Raw genomic sequence first — 8,005 nt, 5'->3', positions numbered from 1 at the left:
GTGTAAAATTGAAAATACGGTGCCCAACAATCCTTACGGCCTTGAAAATACAAAACCTGCAAAAGAGTAAAACCCAAGGTAGCTTCATTCTAAGTATGTAAAAATGCATGCCTATATCCTAAGATTTCACACATAAATGTGCTCATCAGAATTCTCCCACACTTAGACTTTGCTAGTCCTTGAGCAAAACAAAAAGAAAAAGAATAAAAAGTCTAACTTACTTTCGTAGGAATCACGGTTGCAGTTAGTATGTGCAACAAGCCTTTAAACCCCTAGTGGATGAGTTGTGTCTCATGGGTGTTTGCAATGAATATATACTCAAAATTTAGAAAAAAAAAAAAATCCCAACCTTGGCTAAAGGTAAGAGCTATACTTATTCGGAGGAAAGATAATTTCTCTTACACTTCATCTAGGGACACCCACACTTGAATTTTTATTACCCCATATCAATTTCGGGCACAAGCATATTTCTTAATTCGAAACTCACCTTGTTTCTTTCAAAACATCTTTATCTTAAAGTAAGACCACTTGTGAAGTAATAGGGAACCAAGGACTAAGGTGTTGGAGTGTTTTCGACTAAACATGTTACCAAGACATTGATGACATTTGTACATACTTTCCTACTGTGTGGTTTTCTTTCTCTCTTTTTTTTTTCATAATAAACTCTATCATACTCCACTACTGGTGGTCTGAATGACATGGTGGAGCAAACACCAAACACCCAAGTTATTATGTAGCTTTGCTTTTTGCATATGCCCACATAGTGATGCCAGAGTTCTTTCAAAAATTTCTTCCCTAAGAGTTTCGATCAAGACACCTCACTTTCTGAGGTGCAATGCCCTATCTAGTTCCAAAGAAATCAACTCTTACTCTTTCTTTATATTACTTTCAACACCTCATTTAAAATTGCGTATTTGTCAACTCATGTCAATCTAAAAAAGAATGTCTCAACTCCAAATCAAGAGTGCAAGGAACCCACAGACTTACATATGGTCCAACACCGTAAAACAAAGGTCTCTTATTTTTTTAAAAGAGAGTCCCAGCTCGACACAGGCTTGTTTCTTTCTTTCTCAACAGGGTTTTCATGCGTTCAAGATGGGTACCTTAATCAAAACTCTTATTTTCATACATCAAACAACCAAATGGTATGATCATTATTAGCCAAAATCCAAAGTAGGACCTCATCCTTAGCAAGCTCAAAAATAAAAAGAAAAAAAACACAAACAAATAGAAAAAGTAAAAATAAAAAGAAACTAATTTTCCTTCCCCACACTTAAGTCATGTAATGTCATCAATGCATGGAAAGAATTAAAATCAAAGACAATGCAAGGGAGGGTTCTACCTGAGTAAAAGTTGGTCATTATTGAAAGAGGTTCAGAGAGATCTATGACCTCTTCACTAGCAGCAGTAGGAAGAACTCAAGGAATGGTTTTAAATGCTTACCATTGACCTTGAAAATTACACTTGTGCTAAGGTTCAACACCTCAACAGCACTATAAGAAAAAATAGTCTGCACAACATAAGGACCATCCCAACGTGATCTCAACTTGCCTGAAAAAATATGCAACCTAGAATTATGAAGCAAAACCTTATTAGCAGGTGTGAAGGACTTCCTAAGGATATGTCTATCATGAAAAACCTTGGTTTTTTTACCTTATAAATCCTAGCATTGTCATAGGCATCATTGCGAAGCTCCTCCAACTCAGCTAGTTGGAGTCCGCTATGAGTACCAGTAGTAGGCAGATCAAAATTCAGCTTCTTTATACACCAAAAGGGTCTTTGCTCTAACTCAACTAAAAGATGGCATGCCTTCCCATACACAAGGTAGTAAGGAGATTGTCCAAGATCAATCTTGAACACAGTTCTGTGAGACCACCCACAAGTCTAAGAGACCAATCCTTGCAATTAGGGTTGACAGTCTTTTCCAAATTTTGCTTAATCTGCCCATTGGATACCTCAACCTAGCCACCAACTTATGGGTGATCATATATATCTTTATGAGGGACTCAAATGATTTATAACAAAAATGCTTGCTCTTGTCAAAAATTGGATAAATGATCCCATTATCCATCCACATAAGTATTTCTTTTTTAATGGCTTCCTTCATCACTGGGTTAGCTCTTCTCTGGGGTTCCATTGAGGTTTGGACCCCTCAATGAGGTGAATATGATGTTAAACAATAGAAGGGCTAATTCCTTTGATGTCAGCCATGGTCCATCCTATAGCTTCCTTATTTTTCTTTAGAAGCTCGATCAACTCCTCCTTCTGACTTGAAGTCAAATCAAAAGCAATGATGACTGGAAGAGTGTGATCCTTACCTAAGAAAGCATACTTAAGATTGGAGGGCAACTCCTTCAACTCAAGCTTAGGGGGTTCAACAATGGAAGGTTTAGGCATTAAGGCAGATAATAGTCCTATGGGCTTTATAGGTGGTTGAAGACTCCGAACCTCAGATGTAATTTCCTCATCAAATTCACCCAATTGTTCAATACACTCTTGAAATTCAGAATCAAAATCAATATCAAAATAAGTCTTGATGGAATCTGGAATTTCTTGGCGCATATGAACTTCCTCATTATGGGGATTTGGTTGCTTACCTAAAGACATTAAAATCCATAGAAGTGTTGCCAAAAGAAAGTTTCATGGCACTGTTCCTGCAATTAATTGTGGCCTTACTGGTGGCAAGGAACGGTCTACCAAGAATGATTGGGATCTGGTCACAAATGTTGGCAACTGGTTGGGTGTCTAAAACAATGAAATCAACAGGGAAAATAAATTCTCCCAGCTTAAGTAAGACATCCTCAACCATCCCTTTAGGAATTTGAATAAACCTATCGGCCAATTGAAGAGTAGTTCTAGTGGCTTTCAATTCTCCCAATCCTAGTTTCTTATATACATGGTAAGGTAAAAGATTCACACTTGCACCAAGGTCAAGTAAGGCATGCTCAATGTAGGTGTTGCCTATGAGACAAGCTATGGTAGGGCTCCCTAGATCCTTATACTTGGCAGCTATAGGCTGAGTAATTATGGAACTAATGTTACCTACCAAGAATGCCTTTTTAGACACACTAGTGATACGTTTGTGAGTACACAAATCCTTCAGGATCTTTGCATAGTCAAGGATCTGGGATATGGCATCAAAAAGAGAGATGCTCACTTCTGCCTTTTTGAGACTTCTAAAATCTTGTTTGTGGAAGTTGTCTTCTTTTTGTTTATCAAGCGGTGGAAAGGGGACAAGTGCAACATAAGGACTGTAATAAATTGCTCTTTTTTAGAAGAATCATTTTTGGTTTTCTCAATCAAATCATTTGTAGTTGCTCTGTTGGTACTCTCAGCCACTCCTAAGGGCATAAACAACATGACATTGGTTGGAGGGCCTTTGTTGGGTTTGATCTTATACTACATTCAATTATGCAATAGGTGGTGCTTGTGAACAAACAGGCTGATGCCTAGGGTTAGGCTCTTGTTGACTGATCATTGTTCCTTTCTCCCTCTCATGCAAAATTAAGACAACTAGGGTGAGTTCTCTTGTAAGATTTTGATGGTTTGTCATGAGGAGAGCCGTATTCTTTTCCAAGTCACTCAATCTACTTACCTCTCTAGTGTAGGTAAGCCCAGGAGGTTGCTGATAAGATGATAGGAGAGGGGGCCTAAGAAAGTTAGCCTGAGGTCCTACATTTGGCCTAGAAAAAGTATTTGAGGTAAAAGGCGATTGTGCAAATGGAGGCCTTTGGGGTCCAGGTTGACCTTGATTATGGAAATTAAAAGATCCTACTTGGTTACCATAGTTCCAGGAGAAATTTGGGTGATTTCTCCACCCTGGATTGTAAATGTTACTATATGGATTATTCTGATATAAAGCATTAACATTGTCATTGGAAGTGCCTCTAGAGGTGTTGGGGTATTCTTCTATAACATGTTTAGGGGATTGTCAGCAATTGCACATCTTAACCAAATTGACTGATGATGGCTGTTTAGGAACAATAGCCTTAATCCTTTTGATTAAGCTATCCAAGTGGGCTTCCTTGGCTACAAACCCATCCACAAAATATCCTTTTCCTCCTATGGTTCTTTAACACTCTTGGGCTGATTCCACTCATAAGTTTTGTCAGTTAAGTTGAGTAAGAATTCCCATGTCTTTCCTTCATCTGTAAAGGATGTGAATCTCCCAGGGAACATAGACTCTATCATTTGTTTAGTTGGGTAATCAATACCCTCACAAATTATTTGACATAAATGCTATAAGTCTAGGCCATGGTGAGAGCATTCTTGAAGTAGATCCTTGAATCTTTCAACAAGTTTAGAAAATGACTCACTAGGCTTTTGCCTAAACTAAAAGATATCATTTCTAAGCTTATAATGTCTTGTGAGTTGGGAAAAACTTCTTAAGGAAGACAACTATGAACTATTCCCATGAGGTTATGGATATTGTGGGTAACCCATACAACCACTTCTTTGCTTGGTCTTTCAATGCAAAAGTGATGAACCTAAGCTTAATAGCATCATCAGAAAGCTGTTGGATCTTAATTAGAACACATACCTCTTCAAATTATCTTAGAAATAAGTATGCATCCTCAGAGGTCATCCCATAGAAAGTGGGGCAACATAGTGATGTACTGAGATTTGAGCTCAAAATTATTGCCCTGGGCTTGTGGTAGGACTATGCAGGAAGGTTAGGCTGCACTAGCAATATAGAACCTATATCACAACCACAACTATCCATTTTTATCCACATGAGCTATTTTTTCAACCCCAACCATTGCCTACACTACACCTTCCTTCGTCCCCTAAGTTGATTTATCATTAAGTTGACCGTGATGTTTCATTTAAACAACCAATTTTTCTCTTTAGGAAGATAGTTTCTCTTGTAGATGTTGAAACACTCTGATATATCGGATTTCAACACTAAAAAGTGACTGAACATCTGTTTAACCAAGAAGTCTTCCAAGCAATAGTCATGGTGTTAACGAATGCCGGAGGCATACAAGTCACATTTGATACTAAATTCTCGTACGACAATGTCTATCGTTGTAACACCCCAAATCTTACCTCTTTACATTGACTGTGAATAGGCAAGAGTAGTAGGCTGGAGATGCCACACCCCGTTCTCAGATAACCGGACCAGTGACCGAGTTAACACTTGTTAATCCAAAACCTTCCAGAATCATCTGATACAGTAACCACTACATAGCATACCCACAACTGAAGAAAGAAATTTCTATATTTCAATGGAAGTTTTACATGTAGATACCTATAAATACCCCAATACTCTTGATACCCAATTTGTATTACATATTAAATATACATGTGGGCCCGTAGGTGTGATATATACATAAGGATTACAATTTAAACATCCATAGCACAAAAGGGGGCAACATCATAAAATAATAAAAAAGAAACCTGGGGTGGTGTTTTTGATTTAAAATGTAACCGCAAGCGTAAGAATCAGTGTAGCTACGGGTCGAACACAGGGAGAGCAGCCACCTTATTTTTTATTTCTTTTAATAATGCGAAAGTGAACTGATTAATGGTTGTGATCTAATTCTAATTACCGTCCTAAAAACAACGTCCTAACCATTCGTCATCTAAGAATTTAAAGACACAAGCCACGCAATTAAAATTAAATAAATAAATAACTGAAAATAAACAACCCACGCAATTAAAAAAATAATAATAAATAAATAAAAAAATGCTGAAATAAAAATAAAGTAAAAGAAAGGGGATAAAGCTAGAGAGAGACTCACAAGTAGGTTTCTCTACTTAGCCCGAGGGATGCATCATAATATGAACTTCCCTACTTGACCAGAGAGTCACTCTTACAAGGGTTACTCTACTTGGCTTTAGGGAAAGGGAGACAATTAAAATAAAAGTAATAAATTGATGGTTCTATGGCTAGGAGGGGCAAAGCCAACACATACACTAGCCATGAACCTTGGGGGAGAGGGATAGCAATAATGTAACGACTGAAAATAAAAATCCTAAATTAAGAAAGAAAGGGTAGTCAGAAGAAGGAATGAGAGGGGGGAGAAGACTACTGAAGGAGCCTACTTACTTGAATCAATGCTTGAACTTGAAAAAAAAATTGCTCCACGGCTCATGATCTTGTCACCTAGATCTAAGCCTAGAACTATAACTTAAAAAATTACAACTCAATTGCATAAATCATAAACATAAAAAGAACTGAATAAAAATAAAAGAGTACTTGTATTAATTGAAATAAAAAAAAAACTATTACAAAAGTGATTAAAGCAAAAATAGAGAAGAACTAAAACCAAAGAGTGAGAGAGGGAGAGAGAGAGCAACTAAAAAAAACTAGAAGAAGAATGAATTGTGTCTCCTCCTCTTACATGAGTTGTATTTATAGGGAATGGAGAGGTAGGGTAACAATTTTCTTTTTCCTAAAAGAGAGAAACCCACAATTGATTGTGAGATCTTTTGAGTCCAAAAGTGCTAAGATGGAGGAGAGAGAAGAGAGAAATAAATTTTGAGAAATTTCCTAAAATTTTTTGCTTATTTTCTTTCCTTTTTCTTCTAATTTATTTTTCTTCTTTTTTTTTTCTCTCTCCTAGGGACGACTTTTTTTTTTCTTCCTTTGTGTGATTTGGACAATCTTTGGTGATGATGTGGAGGAGAGAGAAGATTTGGACAATTTTTGGTTCTCCCATTTTTTTTCTCTTTCCTTTTTTTTTTCTTCTCTTCTTGCTTCCACGATTTTGCTTTCTTTTTTTTTCTTTTTTTCTTGTGCACCCTTCCACGATTTTGCTTGCTTCTAAAGCAGAAAATCTTCAACAAAATCTTCTAAAAAAAACAACCATAAGATTCGAACTTGAGACCTCTTGGTGAGCAAGAGAATTTTGTACACCATAGCTCACCAACTAAGCTAGGTAGTTGTTGTTACCAAAAACAAATCTTTAATCACTTAAAGATGTGGTCCATCGATCCTTGTTGGCATTTGGAGTATTCCTTGTACCTCTGGGACAATTGCAAACGGGCTGGTTCTGCATCTCGGTTCAGTTCTGATCCATTATTCTTTTTCTGACCCGAAAAAGAATAATCATTTGTACGGGTGACCAAACGAATGTGTACTTTTAATTGAACACGTCCATCTTGCTTAGAATTTCGTCCTCTTCGCAACCATGGAAAGAAATTAGGACCTCTTTACGTGTAAAATTGAAGATATAGCTCCCGATAGTCCTTAAGGCCTTGAAAATATAAAACCTGCAAAAAGAGAGTAAAACCCAAGGTAGCTCCATTCTAAATATGTAAAATGTATGTTTTACTACCCTAGATTTCACACATAAATGTGCTCATCAGGTGGTATCAGTATTGCTGTTCCACAACACAACTCTAGCATGGGCACTCGACCCCGTGCCCAAGATCTTTAGGGACCGACTAGTCCTCAGATGGAAACTCCACAGTGGGTCCCGCTCTAGCTCTTCAGTTGAATAACCTGCAAGATTATCTAAAAAGTGGTGTAAACGTGGGATGAGCTCACTAGCCCAGTAAGTGGAAAGAAAGACCAAGCCATCATTCGTAACACAAATGCACCTATATGTATGCAAGTCCCTTTTTATTATCTTAAACCATATAAACATCACATCTAAGTCATAGGTCAGTGCTACTCGCAACCACAATGCACGTATGCCCAGGGTACGAGCAGCGAATCCCATCCTGTGATACGCACATAGGGTTGTCAGAGATGGCTAGTTGTGGGTACCAAAAAAATAAAGTGGACCTTGCTCTGCATTAAAGTAAAATGGGCCTTGCCTTGTATTAATTTAAAAGCAGTACGATTGGCCCTCTTGCTATATCACTAAAGTTTCCGACCGTCCTAGTGATCGGTTAGGCATACTTTTAACCATCACAGTTAGTACACAACCTTGGACTTCCCCCCAGTGATATATCCAACACCTAAACCCCTACTGAGAAGGGTTGTAGCACAGAGATATGTCATTCCAAAGTGTATACTCCTCCTATTTGAGATAGTACAACTGTATAGTGCCAT

General features: G+C 37.6%; 1 non-coding gene across 1 annotated transcript; it reads left to right on the top strand.

The window, feature by feature from the left end:
- Nucleotides 1-4,249: 4,249 nt before the first annotated feature.
- On the top strand, nt 4,250-4,356 carry LOC122094519. The gene has a single exon (XR_006144834.1). It is a non-coding gene; the product is annotated as a small nucleolar RNA R71 (small nucleolar RNA).
- Nucleotides 4,357-8,005: the final 3,649 nt, after the last annotated feature.

Source organism: Macadamia integrifolia, chromosome 11 (assembly GCF_013358625.1).
Source record: "Macadamia integrifolia cultivar HAES 741 chromosome 11, SCU_Mint_v3, whole genome shotgun sequence".
NCBI classification, from domain to species: Eukaryota; Viridiplantae; Streptophyta; class Magnoliopsida; order Proteales; family Proteaceae; genus Macadamia; species Macadamia integrifolia.
Note: the sequence above shows the minus strand (reverse complement) of the source record. Positions and strands in the feature narration are given on the sequence as shown.